Source organism: Lissotriton vulgaris, chromosome 1_1 (genome assembly GCF_964263255.1).
Source record: "Lissotriton vulgaris chromosome 1_1, aLisVul1.2, whole genome shotgun sequence".
Taxonomy (NCBI): Eukaryota; Metazoa; Chordata; class Amphibia; order Caudata; family Salamandridae; genus Lissotriton; species Lissotriton vulgaris.
This window is the reverse complement of record NC_141685.1, coordinates 406,614,871-406,634,360: the sequence shown is the minus strand read 5'-3', so window position 1 is coordinate 406,634,360 and position 19,490 is coordinate 406,614,871.

Genomic DNA, 19,490 nt, shown 5'->3' with positions numbered 1-19,490 from the left:
CGGAGTTGAGGGAGCAGTTGATGACGTCTCGGAGGTGGGGTGCGATGATGGAGTCTGCTTTGTTGAAGATGTGGTGGGGACATGGGTCTGTTGGGGATCCTGAGTTGATGGAGTTCATCAGGCGAATGGTGTCATCAGTGGTGATTGGGTTCCAATCATAAAGGATGTTCGAGGGGAGTTTAGGTTCGGAGGTGGGCTGGGTGGGTTGGTCTCCGGGTTGGTTGTCAAAGCTGTTATGGATGTCGGCGATTTTGTCGTGGAAGAACGAAGCTAGTGATTCGCAAAGGACTTGAGAGGGAGTGATGTCGTTGGTGCTGGGGTTGGTAAACTCTTTGACGATGTTGAATAGTTCCTTGCTGTTGTGGGCGTTGTTGTCTAGTCGGTCTTTGAATGCTGATTTCTTGGTTGTCCGGATAAGTTGGTGGTGTTTACGGGTGGCGTTTTTGAAGGCGTCTTTGGTGATAGTGTTTGGGTCTTTTTTCCAGGCTTTCTCAAAGGAACGACAGAGTTTCTTGGATTTCTTAAGGTCATCGTTGAACCAGGGGGCGTTTTTGCTGCCTAGCTTGATTTGATGTTTTTTCAAGGGTGCTAGGTTGTCGGCGCTGTGTGTTAGCCATTGTGTGAGGTTGATTTCTGCTTGGTTAGGGTTCGACGAATAGTCAGGGGGGTTTTGAAGAAGCGATGTGGAGATCTGGTTGATGGTGATTTTGTTCCAGTTTCTTCGCAGAGTTGGTTGAGGGTGGTTGTGGATCGTGGTCTTTTTGTAGTTGAAGTGGACGCAGCTGTGGTCCGTCCAGTGGAGAGTTGTGGTGTGATTGAAGGAGATGTACTTGCTGGAGGTGAAGATAGGGTCGAGTGTGTGTCCTGCGTAGTGGGTGGGGGTGTTTACAAGTTGTTTGAGTCTGAGATTGGCGAGATTATCAAGAAGGGTGGTGGTGTACTGTTAGTGTTGTTGCTTTTTTCCAGGTGGAAATTGAGGTCTCCCAGTAGAATGTATTCCTCGGAGGGGAGGGCGTGTGGGGTGATGAAGTCAGTGATGTCTACACTGAATTGTGTACGGGGTCCTGGTGGCCTGTAGAGGAGTGTGCCTCTGAGTGTGGTCTTGGGGTCGGTGTGGATCTGGAAGTGAAGGTGTTGGGCGATGGCGAGGTTGACGTCTGAGCTGGTTGAGATGCGGATGGAGTTCTTATGGACGATGGCGATGCCTCCTCCTGTTTGGTTGGTGCGGTCCTTTCGGATGATCTTGTAGCCTTCCGGGATGGCTATGGTGATGTCTGGAGCTGATGAGGCATTCATCCAGGTTTCTGTTAGGAAGGCGACGTCCAGGGAAATGGTGTCGAGTAGATTCCAAAGGACGATGGCGTGTTTGTGGACCGAGCGGTGTTGAGAAGGATGCATTTTAGGTGGTTAGCGTCGGAGCTCTGTTTGGAGTTTGTGGATTTGGTGTGGGTCTTGATGCAGTCGAACTTGCAGGAGTGGCATGTGAAGGGTCCATGGGTGTGTCCTGGGGCGGCTTGGTGGCAGTTTGGTGGACGGCCGGGGTTAAGGGCTGAGAGGGTTGCGGCGTCGTATGTAATACGGGAGGGCTGGGATTTGCGGGGGCCAGGGGGTCTGGCGGTGGGCGCGGTCCAGGCGCGGACAGGCGTAGACGGGCTTACCTTTGGCGCACCTTCGGCGCGGCCGCAGCGCGTGGCCGCTGCACGTATGTTCATCTGTCAAATATGGAGAGTGTAGGGGGCGGAGCGTGGGAGGGTCAGCTGGGAGGCGGGAGCGGGGAGGAGACACGGGCCACGAGTGACCAACAACAAAATGGACGGGCAGAAAGCGAAACTGGGCACAGTTCCACGAACACGACTGAATTGAAGAAAATAAAATAAACAGAGCAATGCAGCGCGATATGGTATAAGAAAAAGTACAAAGAAATACAATTAAATGATACCAGGCGCTATGATGGCTTTGTGGCGCTTTGGAGATGCAGGTGATGGCGGGGCGCCGTCTCAGAGGCAGGTAATGGGCGCTACAGAGCGTTGAGGCGCTCAGTGGGTAATGCGGCCAAATTCAGCAGGAGGAGGGGAGCAGTCCACCAGGGAGTCGAGGTGGGGATCGTGGAGGAGCGACCGCTATGGAGCTAGTCCAGCGGCCGTGAGGACTAATCTCCTCACCGAGGTCCTCAAACCGCAGTCAAGCTCGGTCGAGCCTCTGCTGCCGTTCAATGAGGCCCTATGTGACGTTCTGTTGGGCACCTGGTCCAAGCCCGCCTCAGGACAGCCTGTGGACAGGAACGTGGCCAGACGCTACCACCCGGCTCCGGGTGACCCAAGCTTCCTGTCGACCTACCCAACCCCCGAGAGCCTGGTTATCCAGGCCTCTAACTCCCAGACCGCATTCCCGTCGGCTCCTCCCGACAGGGAATCCAAGAGGTTTGAACAGTTTGGCAAGAAAGTGTTCTCGTCCCTTAGTCTGGGACTGTGGTCAGTCAACACCGCATGCCTCTTGGGCCGCTACACCCACACCCTGTGGGACACGGTTGCGGACGTGCTGCCACAATGCCCTGAGGAGGTCAGGGCTAAACTCGCCCAAGCCCTAGTGGAGGGTCGAGGTGCAGCACGGTACTCAATCCGGTGCGGACTGGATACCACCGATACACTAGGCAGAGCGATGGCCACGACAGTGGCGATTCGACGCCACGCCTGGTTACGGTGCGCCAATTTTTCAGCCGATATCCAAGCTACTCTTCTGGACATGCCGTTTGATGGCCGTCGCCTGTTTGGCGACCAGGCAGACCACGCGCTTGAGCGCTTTAAGGACTCCAGGGCTACAGCCAAGTCCTTGGGCCTCTCGAACCCCGCGCCAGCAAACGGGTCCTTTCGCTCCTTTCGTGGCCAAGGAAGGGGCACCCCCACAGGTGCCGCCAGCCACACGCCGCCTCAACAGAAACTTCAGCGTGGCAGCGGCCGTGGAAACCGCCGGGGAGGCGGTCGGGGACAACGGCGTGGCCAGTCCGCACCCGCTCCCGCAGCATCTGCCTCAAAACCTTCCTAGTCCGAGTTTTCAGGCCCATGTGATGCCAGTGGGTGGCAGGGTCCGCCATCACCTCTTCCACTGGCGCACCGTCACATCGGACAGGTGTGTGCTGCAAATCGTCGGAAGGGGCTACTCCATCCCCTTTGAGGCGACCCCTCCAGCCATGCCACCGCAGTACCACCGCGTGTCGGGGGACCACTTGCGACTTCTGCAGGAGGAAGTTACGGCCCTCTTGGCCAAGGGGCCCATTGAGCTCGTTTCTGGGCCAGAAGTAGGGTGTGGTTGCTACTCCCACTACTTTCTGGTACCCAAAAAGGGCAAAGGGGGCCTAAGCCCTATCTTGGACTTACGGAACGTCAACGGCTTCCTCCGGAAGGAGAAGTTCAAGATGTTGACTTTGGCTCAGTTCTTGGCTGCCCTAGACCCGCAAGACTGGATGGTGCCGTTGGACTTGCAGGACGCCTACTTTCACATCCCCGTCCTACCGGCCCACCGGCGTTACCTGCGGTTCACGGTAGGCCTCTAGCATTTTCAGTTCACCGTGCTCCCCTTTGGCCTTACCAGCGCCCCACGGGTGTTCACGAAAGTGATGGCGGTGGTCGCAGCTCATCTGCACCGGTTAGGGGTTTCAGTCTTCCCCACCCCCGACGACTGGTTGTTGAAGGCGGGCTCGCCCCAGACAGTCGTCAACCACCTCCAGATTACGGCGGATCTCCTGCACCTGCTGTGGTTTTCCATCAACATGCCGAAATCACACCTGTGTCCCTCCCAAAAGTGCCTCTTCATCGGAGCTGTTCTAGACTCGGCGCAGTTTCGGGTTTATCCTCCCGAGCAGCGAGTCCGGGATATTCAGGCGCTGATTCCGATCTTTCCGCCTTTATCCCTGGTTTCGGTCAGGTTGACGCTGCGGCTCCTGGGGCTGATGGCTTCCTGCATCCTTCTGGTGCATCACTCCCGGTGGCGGATGAAGGCTCTGCAGTGGGACCTGAAGTTTCAGTGGGCCCAGCATCAGGGCAACCTGTCCGACCATGTCCTGATCTCGGAGGGCACTGCGAGACAGCTGCAGTGATGGCTCACGGACCGCGATTGGGTCAACGGCAGATCCCTCTCCCTTCCCCAACCGGAGCATGTGGTTGTGACGGACGCGTCCCTCCAGGGCTGGAGAGGCCACATGGGAGAGGCGGAGATCAGAGGCCTCTGGTCTGCGGTGGAGTCCCAGCTCCATATCAACCTTCTGGAGCTGCAGGCGATTCGTCTGGCACTGAAGGCATTCCTCCCCTCTGCCCGAGGGGGTGCAGTGCAGGTGTTCACGGACAACACCACCGCCATGTGGTACTGCAACAAACAGGGTGGTGTGGGGTCCTGGACCCTCTGTCAAGAGGCTCTGCCAGTGGCTGGAACATCAGGGCGTGACCCTGGTGGTTCACCACCTGGCAGGTTCTCTGAACGCCAGGGCGGACGAACTCAGCCGACGGTGCTCGATGGATTACGAATGGCGTCTGAACTCTGACGTGGTGCAAGGCATCTTTCTGCAGTGGGGAGAGCCTTGGTTAGATCTATTCGCCACCGAAGAGAACGCGCAATGTCATAAGTTCTGCGCGTTGGAATTTCCAAGGCGGCACTCGCTCAGCGACGCATTTCGTCACAAGTGGAGGTGTGGTCTGTTATACGCCTTTCCGCCTATACCACTTCTGCCCAGAGTGCTGAAGAAGATCAGGCGCGACCGGGCCCAAGTCATCCTTGTGGCTCCGGACTGGGCTTGAAGGTTCTGGTAACCCGAGCTACTCAATATGTCAGTCGGTCCCCCGATCTGTCTGCCTCTTCAGGAGGACCTTCTGTCGCAGCAGCAGGGGACGGTCCTCCACCCAAACCTGTCCAGTCTTCACCTCCATGCTTGGAGATAGAGCGGCGGCAGTTGAGGCCATTTGACTTGCCTCCTGAAGTTTGTAATGTTATTCTGGCAGCCAGGCGTCCCTCCACAAAATCGGTATACTCCTGCCGGTGGAACAAATTTGTGGCATGGTGCACAGCAAAGGTTGTGGATCCCCTTTCTGCCCCTCTTTCTGAAGTCCTTCTCTTCCTTCTTTCTCTTGCCCAGCAGGGCTTTGCTCTGGGCACCATCAAGGGCTACCTTTCTGCCCTTTCGGCCTTCCTAAGGCTGCCTGATCAACCTTCTTTGTTCAAGTCCCCTATAGTAACTCGTTTTCTGAAGGGCATCACACACACATTTCCACCTGTTCCCTTTGTGATGCCTCAGTGGGACTTGAACCTGGTTCTTACTTTCCTGATGTGTGCTCCCTTTGAGCCACTTCATTCTTGCCCACTCCGTCTTCTCACCTTGAAGACAGCTTCCGGGTTGCCATCACCTCTGCCAGGAGAGTGAGTGAGCTCCAGGCTCTATCTTGCAAACCCCCTTTCCTGTCTGTGCATCCGGACAAAGTGGTGTTGCGTACAAAACCATCTTTCCTGCCCAAGGTAGTCTCTGCTTTTCACATCGGGCAGTCCATCACCTTGCCCTCCTTCTTCCCGCCTCCGCATCCCTCAAAGGATGAAGAGTGGCTCCATCGTCTGGACCCAAAACGTGCGCTTTCATTCTATGTGGATCGCACACGCCAGTTCTGGGTGGATGACCAACTCGTTGTTGGTTACGTGGGTGCGAAGAAGGGACGGGCGGTGCATAAACGGACCATCTCTTGGTGGGTCGTCTTATGCATCAAGGCGTGCTACTCCTTGGCTAGAAAGGAGCCTCCAGTTGGGCTGAGGGCCCATTCCACTCGGGCCACGGCGGCTACTACTGCCCTGGGTCGGGGAGTCCCCCTGCAGGACATTTGCCCGGCGACTACGTGGGCCTCGCTGCACAACTTTGCGAGGCATTACTGTCTGGACAGTCAAGTCCGGAGGGATGGCTTCTTTGGCCGTTCCGTCCTCCAGGACTTTCTGGTGTGAGTATTGGTTCGCAGACCCACCACCGGGGTTGGTATTGCTGGGGTATCTATTCTAAGGTAAGGAATCTAATACTAAACTGTTTCTTTCAGATAAACAAGTTACTTACCTTCGGTAACAATATATCTGTAAGAAAGAGTAGTTAGTATTAGATTCCTTACCGCCCCACCCATCCTCCCCGTTCTGCGAACTGATACCTAGGGTTAAGGTCATCCCCTTTCAGGGCCCTAATTTCTTGGCACCAGTGTTGGTTCTAGCATGGCTCTGCGTATCTGGCACGGGAAAGCTGTGTCTAAGAACTGACGTCAGCGCGCATGGGCGGCGTCTAAGTACTCCGACGACGTAATTCCAGCGCAGACGATGCCGACGGCGGACGCGGAGCCAGAGACGACGCCTAATGACGCGCAGGGGTATTGCGACGCAAACATTTCCGGATCCAGTCTGATGCCTGGGGATATTCTAAGGTAAGGAATCTAATACTAACTACTGTTTCTTACAGATATATCGTTACCAAAGGTAAGTAACTTGTTCTTCAGCAAGATGGAAAAGCCTATTCCCTCTGCCCCTTTCAGCGGGCCTAAGTTAAATGTATGGCATTTAAGGGTACTTCAACTGATTAAAGCCACCCCACCCCCTCTACCAAGTTGCCTATCCTGCCTAAAGATGGTGAAGCCGGCAGGGATAGCGATTGCTAGATCTGGGTTGCTCGTGTCGTTATGCCAGGTCTCCGTCACAAAAAGGAAGTCCAAATCGTGATCAAGGATCAAATCCCTGATATCCTGACTGTGGCGGCACATGGACCGGGCAGCTCTGACTATGGCCAGCCCTTCTCAAAGAGGTTATTTAACTTCTGCGGGAACACCAATCAGAAATGCAAAATTGATTAAAAGGCTGATCGATGGCATTCAGCTGCCAGAAAAAATTGCTGTAGTAAAATGTACAGTACATAAAAAAGGGGATGATTGTATGACTAAGGGAAATGCATATGCTGATGAGATCGCTAAATTTTGCGCAAAGAATAATATGTCCATTAATCGGGAAAAAGAAAATGAACATGTTTTGAACTCACTTATGCTAATATCTGTAGTTGAGACATGGCAAGGAGTAAAAGATTTACAAGATGAAGCAGATGATGAGGAAAAAGACACATGGTTAAAAGCAGGTTGCAGACAGCGAGAAGAAGATGAAATTTGGGTTTACAAAGATAACAGACCAGTAATGCCAAATTGCATGATTGCTGACATGGCCAGAATGTATCATGGTCCAGGACATTTAGGAAGAGATTCAATGATTAGGTTGTTCAGACAAACATGGTATAACCCAAAATTCTGAATAATAGCAGAATCTTTTTGCCAGAGATGCTTAATCTGTCAACAGATCAATCCGAACAGAAAAACTGTTGTAAGCTTGGGAACCATAGGACGGGAGGGTGGTCCTTTTACCAGGTTACAAATGGATTTCATTTATATGCCATCCCATAACAGATTAAGATATGTTTTGGTGATAATCTGTCTGTTTTCAAGATGGGTGGAAGCATTCCCAACTCGTCACAATGATTCAGTTACTGTGGCAAAATTGCTTTTGAGAGAAATCATACCTAGGTATGGATTTCCAGTGACGGTCGAAACTGATCGTGGTACAGATTTATGCAAATGATTTGTGAAGCACTTGGTATAAAACAAAAGCTACACTGTGCTTACAGACCAGAAGCATCAGGTGTTGTTGAGCAAGTCAATGGTACAATCAAAAATAGGCTTGCGAAAATGTGTTTGGCTACAGGAATGAAGTGGACTGATGCACTTCCACTTGTTTTGATGTACTCCAGATAGAAAAACTGGTTTAAGTCCTCATGATATACTCATGGGCAGAGTGATGAGACAAGCATTTGTTCCAGTTGGTAAAGTTCTTAGCATAAATGATAGTACAATTATGGACTATTGTAAAACTCTTTCTGACGTGGTGACTTCTGTTGTTTTTGTTTTTTCTGAAAGGCTCTTTTCTCAAGTAAAAGATGCCTAATTCTAACAATAATTCAAGATGTTCTATTTTAAGATGGTGTTGCAAAATGTCTTCTATTTGTGTGATTTTAATAATTTTGGTTTGGCTAATTTTAGCTGTCATTTTCCCATTTGAAATTGACAAAGAAATGTATAAAGCTAATATGACTAGTAAAGTTGAGACTAAACAAGATATTCATGATGTAGTAGGCAAGACTAATAGAGTCATTGAGCACAAACCAGAGATCCATCAAGATAGATCTGATGGTGATTTTTCTAGTAATACCTTTTCTATACTTTTATCTGAATGTGTTAAGGTGATGAATGTAAAAGATTGTACATCTGTGTGAAATTACCTGCTTCTGTTTCGGAAGGGGTTACCTATAATATGCTTCCTCTTACTTATGGCATTACCTGTAGTGTAATAGCTAGTTTGTTTTATAAAACTGGACGTCTGGAGTATTATTACTCAAATTATGATGAGATTTTTGGAAATCTAAAGATTGACAATAGTCTAAATAAACTAAAACATGCTAAACAGATGAGGGAATTTTTTATAGTGACTAATGAACTCACATATGAGTACGCTTTTTTTCAAACAATTTAACATGTAAATTGAGAACGGAAGAAAAGTCTCTCTTAAACATGGTTGAAGAGAGAAGAGCAATTTATAAATGAAATGAGATGCTGAAACAAACCAAATCTAAGTTTTGGCAGAGTGAGGATGAAAAGCTCAATGGTAGAAATGAAAATGTTGCTATACATATAGATAAACCTGTTAGTGGAAAATTGTGCATAAGGAGAGATAATACTCAATTCGATGATTACTTTGTGGGTGCTAGTCAATGTGAAGATACTTATCGTATCTTAGAAAGTTGGGGATTTGAAGGAGGCAAAGATCCAATTTTTCCTGGAATTTATTTTGTTTGTGGGAACAAAGCTTACTTCAGTCTCCCAGACCATTGGTATGGGACCTGTTATATTGGTTTAGTTTTTCCCAAAAATGTTCATATAGATAGAAATTCAGAAGGCTCATTTGAAATTGGCAAACACCTGAATAGGTTCAGGAGGGAAAGTTTTTCAGAAATCTTGGGAGACATATTTGGTGCAATTATACCTATGGTGGGAATAACTCTGAATGCAAATAAAATCAGAAAAGTGTCTACAATTGTGGACAGATTGTCAACAGATACTGCAAGTGGATTTCAATTAGTTGATACAGAACTTATTGCTATGAGGTCAATGGTTATGCAGAACCGTCTTGCTCAAGACATTCTGCTTGCTAAGGAGGGAGGAGTTTGTGGAATTTTACATGTCCAACACTGCTGCACATACATTCCAAATAAGAGCCAGAACATAGAAATGTATATCAAAAATATTACCGAATTACATAGTGAGATAGAACCTTTAGAAGATGATAGTTTTTCAGAATGTTTGAGCAAAAGATTTGCAGCAATCAGAAATTGGTTTCAAGAGATTGGTAGTTCAATCATTGGTAAAATACTTTACCTGTAATAGTTATAGTCATAGTGACACTTTTGTTAAAAATTAGTTGCATGATACACAAGAGAAAGAAATATGTAAGGGAAAAGAAAAGAATTTATAAGCTCAGAAAAGAACGAGAAAAGGAAATAGAGCTAGAAGAGTTTCGTAGAGTTCAATATGAGAGTTGTAGACAAACTGCTGAATCAAAGGTTTAGAAAAACTAATATAGTGTATGTTCAAAAAATGTTCGTAAGATTAAAATTTTGCTGAAATTTTTGGGTGTGGTTTGGTGATTATGAAATCACCAGATGAGGAAGTTGATGGAGCGAGCAGATGAATGAAATTTCGTTCAAACTCGCAAAGTATAACAAACGCAATTGTACTAACAAGCACGTGTGTTGAAATGATTAATCAACATAGTTTTAAAATGCACTCATACAGAAAAACATGTGGGACTAATTTATATGCTCTATGTTGCAATCGCAAGTGTGTGAAAATAATAAACTAACCCTGTCTATTGTTTTTGTCAGTATTAAATGCGGCTGTTTAATTAATAGCATGTGCTTATTTGTATGTGCTTATGTTCTGTTATGTCTTTTCTGTGGCAAAAGCTCGTGGAGAATGCTGGTGGTCTACAAGAAAAAGGTTAATATAAATTCTGCTATATATGCTTAGCTCGGTAACATAAATTAACGGGGTAATAATTAGCAAAGGGGGTGGGTAACAGAATTGGTCTCAATTCTCTAATTAATTACTGTTTTGTGTTTGTTTATATATTAGTTTCCGTGAGAGGCCTTTAGGCCTACAAAAGATGGTGTTTTTGAATCCTGTCCAGAGAGGAGCCTTGCACACACGAGAAGTGGAAAGTTTTACCACGTTGACAATTTTGTCAGAAAATACTGTAGAATAAGTTGTGCATAATGTGCTCATGGAGAGATTGTCCAAGGACAGGAAGCGACAGGTTTGCCAAGGCAAGGAAGTCACGAACTGTAGCTCGAACTCGGTTACATTTTCGAGGAAGCGAAATGACTCGAAAGCCAAGGAGGACAATAGGGCTAAACAAAAGCCTGTTCTCGGTTTGGAGATGGATATGACATGCTGGTGGACTGACATGGCTCAGCCAATGACAAGTCTGAAATTGTGAAGAAGAATGCAGAATTTAGTTACTTTAGATAGTTAGAAAGGTATAATACCTGGCTCGTGGGGAGGAGGGAATCTCTCCTCGTTTTCTGATTCCTGAAGGGCGAGACGTGCTGCTGGACTCTTTGGCGCACGTAAGGACAGCAGTCTTTATGATTCTTTTTAGGTGAAGAGGGTTTTAGACAGGGAGATAGAATTTAGGGAATGGAAACTTATATTTTGTTTAAAATTCATGCTAACTGATTTGTCTTTAATATGTCAGTCTAAAGTATTTTCCTTAAAATGATGCTTTCACCTTGCTAATAAAATAAGATTCTAGTTAATAAAAATGCTCTTTCTTTGAATAAAAGTTAATAAAATTAGTTTTTGAAATGACAAGCTGGTCTTGTTTATTCATGGTCTAGTTATCATTAGTTGATCCATTCGCCTTTGTGACTTAATTAAATGACATATGTTTTAAACCATGGTGTAGGAAGGTGGATATCTGACTATGGTTACCCCCAAACTTTTTGCCTGGTGTTTAGCTGGTTTTTGACTTAGTTGGCCTGGGATCCTGCTATTCAGGGCCCCAGGCTGATTGCTCTCTCCTTAAAATGGACTCCATGTACCTTAGGTGCATAACACAATTGGGACTGGTTCACCTTATGAGCCCCTGTAGTAGAGTACCATAGGTACCCAGGGCATAGGTGTAGCCAAGGCCTACCAGGGGCTGCAGCATGTATTGTGCCACCCCTGGCCTGGCCTCCATATTTGACACAACTGGCTGATCACACAGCTGGGGTAAGTTGGTGTAATCACCTCTTACTTAGGTACAGTATGCCTGTGCCTAACCCTAAACTGGACACATATGTTCCTATCAGCCACTCCTATGGAAGGCCTCATCAATCCTGGAGGCAGAGTGCTTGGAAATATGTGAGATGGTGCTCTAGCATGAGCTGAGCCTGTCTGCAGCTGTCGGGAACCACTCCCTAAGCTGTTCCGGGATATTGCCATACCATATACTCTTAAGTGCATTATAATCCTCGCGGTTAAATGCTATCTTTGGTTTGGCTTTATCAAAACATGTCGAGTAAGGTGTCATACGAATTGGAATACTATCCCCTCGCCAGTTCTGGCGACGGGGATAGCATTCCACCCTTCTAGAGGGACACGACATGTGTGTAGCCTTAACCCCGGTTAAAGTTAAACAGAGCCTCAGCATCACAAAATGGATGCTGCCACCACAGACACATGTCTGACCTCCTGCTGCTGGGAGTCCTTCCAGTGAGGAGGGCCTGGACAAAGGGTTTCCTGCCTTGGGAGGTGCGAGCACCACCCCAGACAGGATTTTGTGTATTAGGTAGGACAGGGCTGAATAGAATCAGACATGCCCGGGGCACACAAGGTGTCCCCGTGCATAGGCCAGTCCAAACCGGTTCTGGGGCCTTCCAGCCCCAGTCCTGGCGCGGAGCTGGACAAAGGAAAGGGGGTGTAACCGCCCCCCTTCCTGGTTCCTCCCAGAGGAGGGACCTAGTAGGTGATCCACCCCCAGTTTGGGAATAAGAGGGGGAGCAGTGCCATTGCACAGCAGATCATCCTGAAATCAACTTTAAACAAGAAGAAGACTGGACTTCGACATTCTGCTGCACAGAAGACTGAAGAGAATCTCCCTAGTGGCCTAGGAGGGGCCACCCTGTGAACACAGGCATCACCCAGCACCTCAACGTCTGCTTTGCCGCCGCCTCCCGCCGGAGCCCGAGTGCAGAGCCTGACAAGACCCAGCTTCCCAGACTTCTCCCAGCCCGATCCACAGTCCCTGCAAAGAAGGGACCCGTGGAGGCACCGAGAGACGTGGGAGCAGCCATCTTGAAAGACCCCTGAGACGCTGACTGCGCAGCACCCGAGGCACCCTCGACTCTGTGCTTTAAGGGTTTGAGAAGCCCCACAACCGAGCAGCATTTGCACCAAAGATCAGCCCTCCAGCATCTCCACGATCTGCGTGGGGCCCTTTTGCTTTTTGCCACTCGACTCGCCATCCCGGCCGCTTGTCACGTGGTCAGCGGCCATCTTGGCGACGAAACCTACAATTTACACTATGGGTCTGGTTGCTCCAGACCTGCCCTCGCTCCTGTAGAAAGGAGTACCCGCTCTGACCTTGCTGGTCCGAGTAATAAGCCTTTTTCACTTTCCCCGTGGCTTGCATTAGCCAAGGCTTGTTTGCTTCAATCGAGTTGCCGACACCGCCATCAGCTAGAGCTTTCGAGGGACAGCTCGTGATCGACTCCTGGACGTCCTTGACTTCTTCGTGTCCACGTGGCTGTAGAGAGAAGCAACACCTCATCACCTGTTTGCACCCGACTTTGCCTGGTTCCAATCTGGTTCCACGGTGGTCACTGGTCAGTGACTTTGAACATTGTCCCCTCTGCTTTCAGGTCTTCACCACTTCAGATCCACCCTTGGATCCACCGGACACTTCTCCTTCACATCGCCTGCAGCATCTTCAGCTTCAAGCGCCAAGAACCTGCGTGTCAAACCCGACGCCACTTCGACCCTGTGCACCCACTTCCTGTGGGTGAGGTAACATTGCAACGCCGGTGTCCCTACACTGGTACACACCTCTAGGGTCTGTGTCTTAAGTTTTGTTCTTCTAGGTTTAGCGGAAGTGCCCTTAAACTAACTTTGTGCTTTTTACGCACCATAGACTTTGTATTGAAAAGTGCGTGCACTTTGAACACTGCACCCGAGTCCCGTGGGCCTTTCCCGACTTAGTTATTTCCAGTCTCGAATAGCTCCAGCGATTCCCAAGGCCCTAGGCCTCTTCACTTTCCTATTGGTATCTCTTATACCACTTTCTTAGTATATGGTTTAGGTGGCCCCTAGGGCTCATCCATATTGTGCAACTTTTGTGTATTTTAAACTGTCTTGTGATTTAACGCTTGTGCTTCTGTGCTCATAAAGAGTCCAGGGGATTTTAATAGTTAATAAATCAATATATATTTTCAATATATATCTGTGTGGTGTCCCTTTCATTTGGTATTCAAGGGGGTTGTGTATGGTATAACAGCTGGCTTCACATGCCTTTCAGAGTTTAGCCTAAGACTGCTTTGTCCACGTTACCACTAGGATAACTGGTCTACAAGGTTGAATTACAACCATCATCATAAGGGTTGCTTGGCATGGTACAAAGTGATCACTAGAATTAGTGAGCATTATATACCAGGCCAACTTCTCACATTGGTGAGCAGCGGATTGGGATCTGAGCTTGCTGTTGTTTTACCATTACAATCTTTGAGATTATCATTTGAAAGATCACACAGGTACCTGCTAGGTACATATAAAACAAGACTAGTATACATAAGTTCTACTGAACTTAGTTGTTGTAGAGCAAAGGGAGTAGCACACCCTAGCTACAACTACTAGATAGGTTTAGTAGGTAAACACCAGTGTAGGTAGATTGCAACACATCCACCCACACTAGAGCAATGTCTGGAACAGAGGGGTCCAGTGGACTTACTCCTGTTGAGAGTGACCCTCCAAGGGCACCATCCAAATTTGCTATTTTTTCCTTTAAGGAATTAAGACAGCTTTGTGTCTTAAGGGGTCTGAAGACAGGGCCTTCCCCTACTACAGACCACCTAAGAGAGCTCTTAGACCAGTCTGAGACTCTAAAGCCCTCTAAGGCAAACCCCACAGGGGAAGCTGAAGGAGGCCATCCTTCAGAGGATGACACTGTAGACACCCCTGCCCCTATCATCCTGGTAGATGAGGAGGCCTCCACCACTGGAGCTCCTCAGGTAGATGTAGAGGAAGAAGAAGAGGAGGAGGAGGTGGAAAGCAGTGAGTCAGATGATGACAGAGATAGTCAGGTGCTGGTCAGTAGACTGAACCAGGCTAACTTAAGCCTATTTGGGACTGAATCAGGTAACAACCCATTCAGACCCCCAGGTGGACTTAACCAGGGACATAGGAGGAGGAGGAATCACTCAGGTGAATCCAATACCTCCCATGTCTCTAGAGGCTCTCATGGTCACTCCAGGAAGGAGATGACTAGCCCTCAGAGAAGGGAACATGAGGCCAAGATGAGAGAGGCTGAGCTTAGGATCCAGAGGCAAGAGTTAGAGGTTGCCCTGGCCAAGGAGAAACTTGCTAGAGCAAGACAGCCTAGAGAGAGTGGATTAGGATCCACTGGTGGCAGCACTATCCAGAAGGATAAAGACAGGTCCTTTGATACAAGAAACCTGAGTAAGATTGTGCCCCCCTACAAAGCTGGGGATGATATCCACAAATGGATGACTGCACTTGAGAGAGCCTGCATGGTACAGCAGATCCCTCAGGAGCAGTGGGCAGCAATCTTGTGGCTCTCCTTTGAAGGTAGAGGCCGAGACAGACTCCTCACAGTTAGTGATGGGGATTCTAGAAACTACCTGGTCCTGAAGAGTGCTCTGATTGATGGGTTAGGCTTAACCACTGAACAATACAGGTTAATGTTCAGAGATACCCAGAAGACACAGACTCAGGACTGGTCTGAATTTGTTGAGTGTGCCACTAAGGCTCTGGAGGGCTGGTTGCTGGGAAGTAAGGTTACTGACTATACAGGATTGTATAATTTAATTATGAGAGAGCAAATCTTAAGTAATTGTCAAAATCAGCTTCTACATCAGCACCTGGTTGACTCTGATCTGACCTCCCCACAAGAATTGGGTAGGAGGGCAGACAAATGGGTCAGAACCAGGATCAGGCCTAAGAACCAGGGTGGTGACCAAAAGAAAGAGACTACCAAGCCTCAAGAGAAGGGTGGGGATAAAAGTAAGGAAAAGACTTCCCCAGGGCCCCAAAACTCCAAGAATGGGGGTGGGTCCCAGGACACTTCTACAACCCAGAAAAAGCCTTATTGTCATACCTGTAAACAGGTGGGGCATTACAAAACAGATAGCTGCTGTCCCAAGAATGGCAATAAGGAGAATATACCTCCAGGTAAGGCTCCAACACCTCCTGTCACTGTTAGCAGTGGTCCCCCAGGTGGTGGGAGCACCCCCAAGAATTTGGGTGGGTTTACTTTTGGAGGACAGGTGGACTCTGGCCTATCCAGGTCCCCTAACTCAGATACTCTTGTCTATGAGACTGGCATGGGGTTTGCCAATTTCACTGCTTGCCCAAACACTTTGAGCAAGTATAGACAGGAGCCCCTCATCAATGGCTTGAACGTTGAGGCCTTCAGAGACACAGGGGCTAGCATCACCATGGTGGCTGAATGTCTAGTCCCCTCAAGGCAACTTTTACCTGATGCCAAGTATCAGGTGACAAACATTGATGGCATAGAAACCAATCATCCCATGGCAGTAGTCAATCTTAGCTGGGGAGGTGTCACTGGCCCAAAGAGAGTGGCAGTGTCAGCAAACTTGCCTGTAGATTGCCTACTGGGTAATGATTTGGAAATCTCAGCCTGGGCTGAGGTTGAACAGCAAACCCATTCTAGAATGGTAAATCTCCATGGAAAGGTTAGTGGGGCTGTGATGGCTACAGCCCCAATCCAAGATGTCCTTCCTGAAAAGGTTGGGAGGGCCGAGCAAACCTCAGCCCCATCTTTAGATAACCTCCCTCCTGAAAAGAGTAGCAGGGCTGTACTAGTAACAGCCCATACCCAAACTGAGTCTCCTCCTGAAAAGGTTGGTGGGGCTGTGATGGCCACAGCCCAAACTCAAACTGATACATGGGTAGTGAAGCCTGAAATGATGGATCACTCAACCCAAACAGAGAGCATTGAGGAGGAAGAGAAATCTCCCTCCCCCCAGACATTAGGAAAGGATCAGCCTCCTCAGGGAACTGATCTTACCCCTGATGAAGGAACTGCCCCAGAGGTTGTTAGGCCTGGCCTGACAGAGCCTCTGATGGCAGTGGACCCTTCTCAGGTGGGACCCAGTCTGGAGCAGGTAACCTGCCCCTCTCTATCTTGCCTTACTCAGCCCAGGGCTGCAGAGGACAAGAAGGACAGTGAACCCCAAAGGGCCCCCTGTCAAATAAAGCACCCCCATCAACAGATTAGGGGCACCGAAACTAGTAGCCCTAGTGAGGTGAAAACTTTAAAAACTCCTGAGGGATCCCCCTTAAAAGTAGTTAGGGACCTCCCCCAGATGGATATTGTTGGGCACAGCCAAACCTGGGACCCTAAGGGCCCAAACCTGACCTGTCCCTCCAGTAAGCCAAACAAAGGGACTCAGCCTCCAGCTGTAGGCAGCCAGAGGTTGACCCTGAGAGCACAGTGCAACTCAGTCAGAGAAAGAAAGGCACACATGGTGGAGAGTGATTGGAGGAAGCTGAGCCCTACAGAGGAAACTCACTTCAGTACTCCATCTCAACACCAGCCTTTGACTTTGCAAAGACACACCACAGGTAGAGATTCCCTATGGTGGAGACCCTCAGATGCCCTTAGGGTGAGGGATTGCTTAGTGGACCATGAAACAGGGGGTTACCAAGCCAGAGCTGGTACTTCCTTATATGGCCACTTAGGCAATATAGGCTTACCTGGTCAAGGATAGCCTTATCTCCTTTCGTTTGGGGGGGGGGGGGGTTATGTAGGAAGGTGGATATCTGACTATGGTTACCCCCAAACTTTTTGCCTGGTGTTTAGCTGGTTTTTGACTTAGTTGGCCTGGGATCCTGCTATTCAGGGCCCCAGGCTGATTGCTCTCTCCTTAAAATGGACTCCATGTACCTTAGGTGCATAACACAATTGGGACTGGTTCACCTTATGAGCCCCTGTAGTAGAGTACCATAGGTACCCAGGGCATAGGTGTAGCCAAGGCCTACCAGGGGCTGCAGCATGTATTGTGCCACCCCTGGCCTGGCCTCCATATTTGACACAACTGGCTGATCACACAGCTGGGGTAAGTTGGTGTAATCACCTCTTACTTAGGTACAGTATGCCTGTGCCTAACCCTAAACTGGACACATATGTTCCTATCAGCCACTCCTATGGAAGGCCTCATCAATCCTGGAGGCAGAGTGCTTGGAAATATGTGAGATGGTGCTCTAGCATGAGCTGAGCCTGTCTGCAGCTGTCGGGAACCACTCCCTAAGCTGTTCCGGGATATTGCCATACCATATACTCTTAAGTGCATTATAATCCTCGCGGTTAAATGCTATCTTTGGTTTGGCTTTATCAAAACATGTCGAGTAAGGTGTCATACGAATTGGAATACTATCCCCTCGCCAGTTCTGGCGACGGGGATAGCATTCCACCCTTCTAGAGGGACACGACATGTGTGTAGCCTTAACCCCGGTTAAAGTTAAACAGAGCCTCAGCATCACAAAATGGATGCTGCCACCACAGACACATGTCTGACCTCCTGCTGCTGGGAGTCCTTCCAGTGAGGAGGGCCTGGACAAAGGGTTTCCTGCCTTGGGAGGTGCGAGCACCACCCCAGACAGGATTTTGTGTATTAGGTAGGACAGGGCTGAATAGAATCAGACATGCCCGGGGCACACAAGGTGTCCCCGTGCATAGGCCAGTCCAAACCGGTTCTGGGGCCTTCCAGCCCCAGTCCTGGCGCGGAGCTGGACAAAGGAAAGGGGGTGTAACCGCCCCCCTTCCTGGTTCCTCCCAGAGGAGGGACCTAGTAGGTGATCCACCCCCAGTTTGGGAATAAGAGGGGGAGCAGTGCCATTGCACAGCAGATCATCCTGAAATCAACTTTAAACAAGAAGAAGACTGGACTTCGACATTCTGCTGCACAGAAGACTGAAGAGAATCTCCCTAGTGGCCTAGGAGGGGCCACCCTGTGAACACAGGCATCACCCAGCACCTCGACGTCTGCTTTGCCGCCGCCTCCCGCCGGAGCCCGAGTGCAGAGCCTGACAAGACCCAGCTTCCCAGACTTCTCCCAGCCCGATCCACAGTCCCTGCAAAGAAGGGACCCGTGGAGGCACCGAGAGACGTGGGAGCGGCCATCTTGAAAGACCCCAGAGACGCTGACTGCGCAGCACCCGAGGCACCCTCGACTCTGTGCTTTGGGGTTTGAGAAGCCCCACAACCGAGCAGCATTTGCACCAAAGATCAGCCCTCCAGCATCTCCACGATCTGCGTGGGGCCCTTTTGCTTTTTGCCACTCGACTCGCCATCCCGGCCGCTTGTCACGTGGTCAGCGGCCATCTTGGCGACGAAACCTACAATTTACACTGTGGGTCTGGTTGCTCCAGACCTGCCCTCGCTCCTGTAGAAAGGAGTACCCGCTCTGACCTTGCTGGTCCGAGTAATAAGCCTTTTTCACTTTCCCCGTGGCTTGCATTAGCCAAGGCTTGTTTGCTTCAATCGAGTTGCCGACACCGCCATCAGCTAGAACCTTCGAGGGACAGCTCGTGATCGACTCCTGGACGTCCTTGACTTCTTCGTGTCCACGTGGCTGCAGAGAGAAGCAACACCTCATCACCTGTTTGCACCCGACTTTGCCTGGTTCCAATCTGGTTCCACGGTGGTCACTGGTCAGTGACTTTGAACATTGTCCCCTCTGCTTTCAGGTCTTCACCACTTCAGATCCACCCTTGGATCCACCGGACACTTCTCCTTCACATCGCCTGCAGCATCTTCACCTTCAAGCGCCAAGAACCTGCGTGTCAAACCCGACGCCACTTCGACCCTGTGCACCCACTTCCTGTGGGTGAGGTAACATTGCAACGCCGGTGTCCCTACACTGGTACACACCTCTAGGGTCTGTGTCTTAAGTTTTGTTCTTCTAGGTTTAGCGGAAGTGCCCTTAAACTAACTTTGTGCTTTTTACGCACCATAGACTTTGTATTGAAAAGTGCGTGCACTTTGAACACTGCACCCGAGTCCCGTGGGCCTTTCCCGACTTAGTTATTTCCAGTCTCGAATAGCTCCAGCGATTCCCAAGGCCCTAGGCCTCTTCACTTTCCTATTGGTATCTC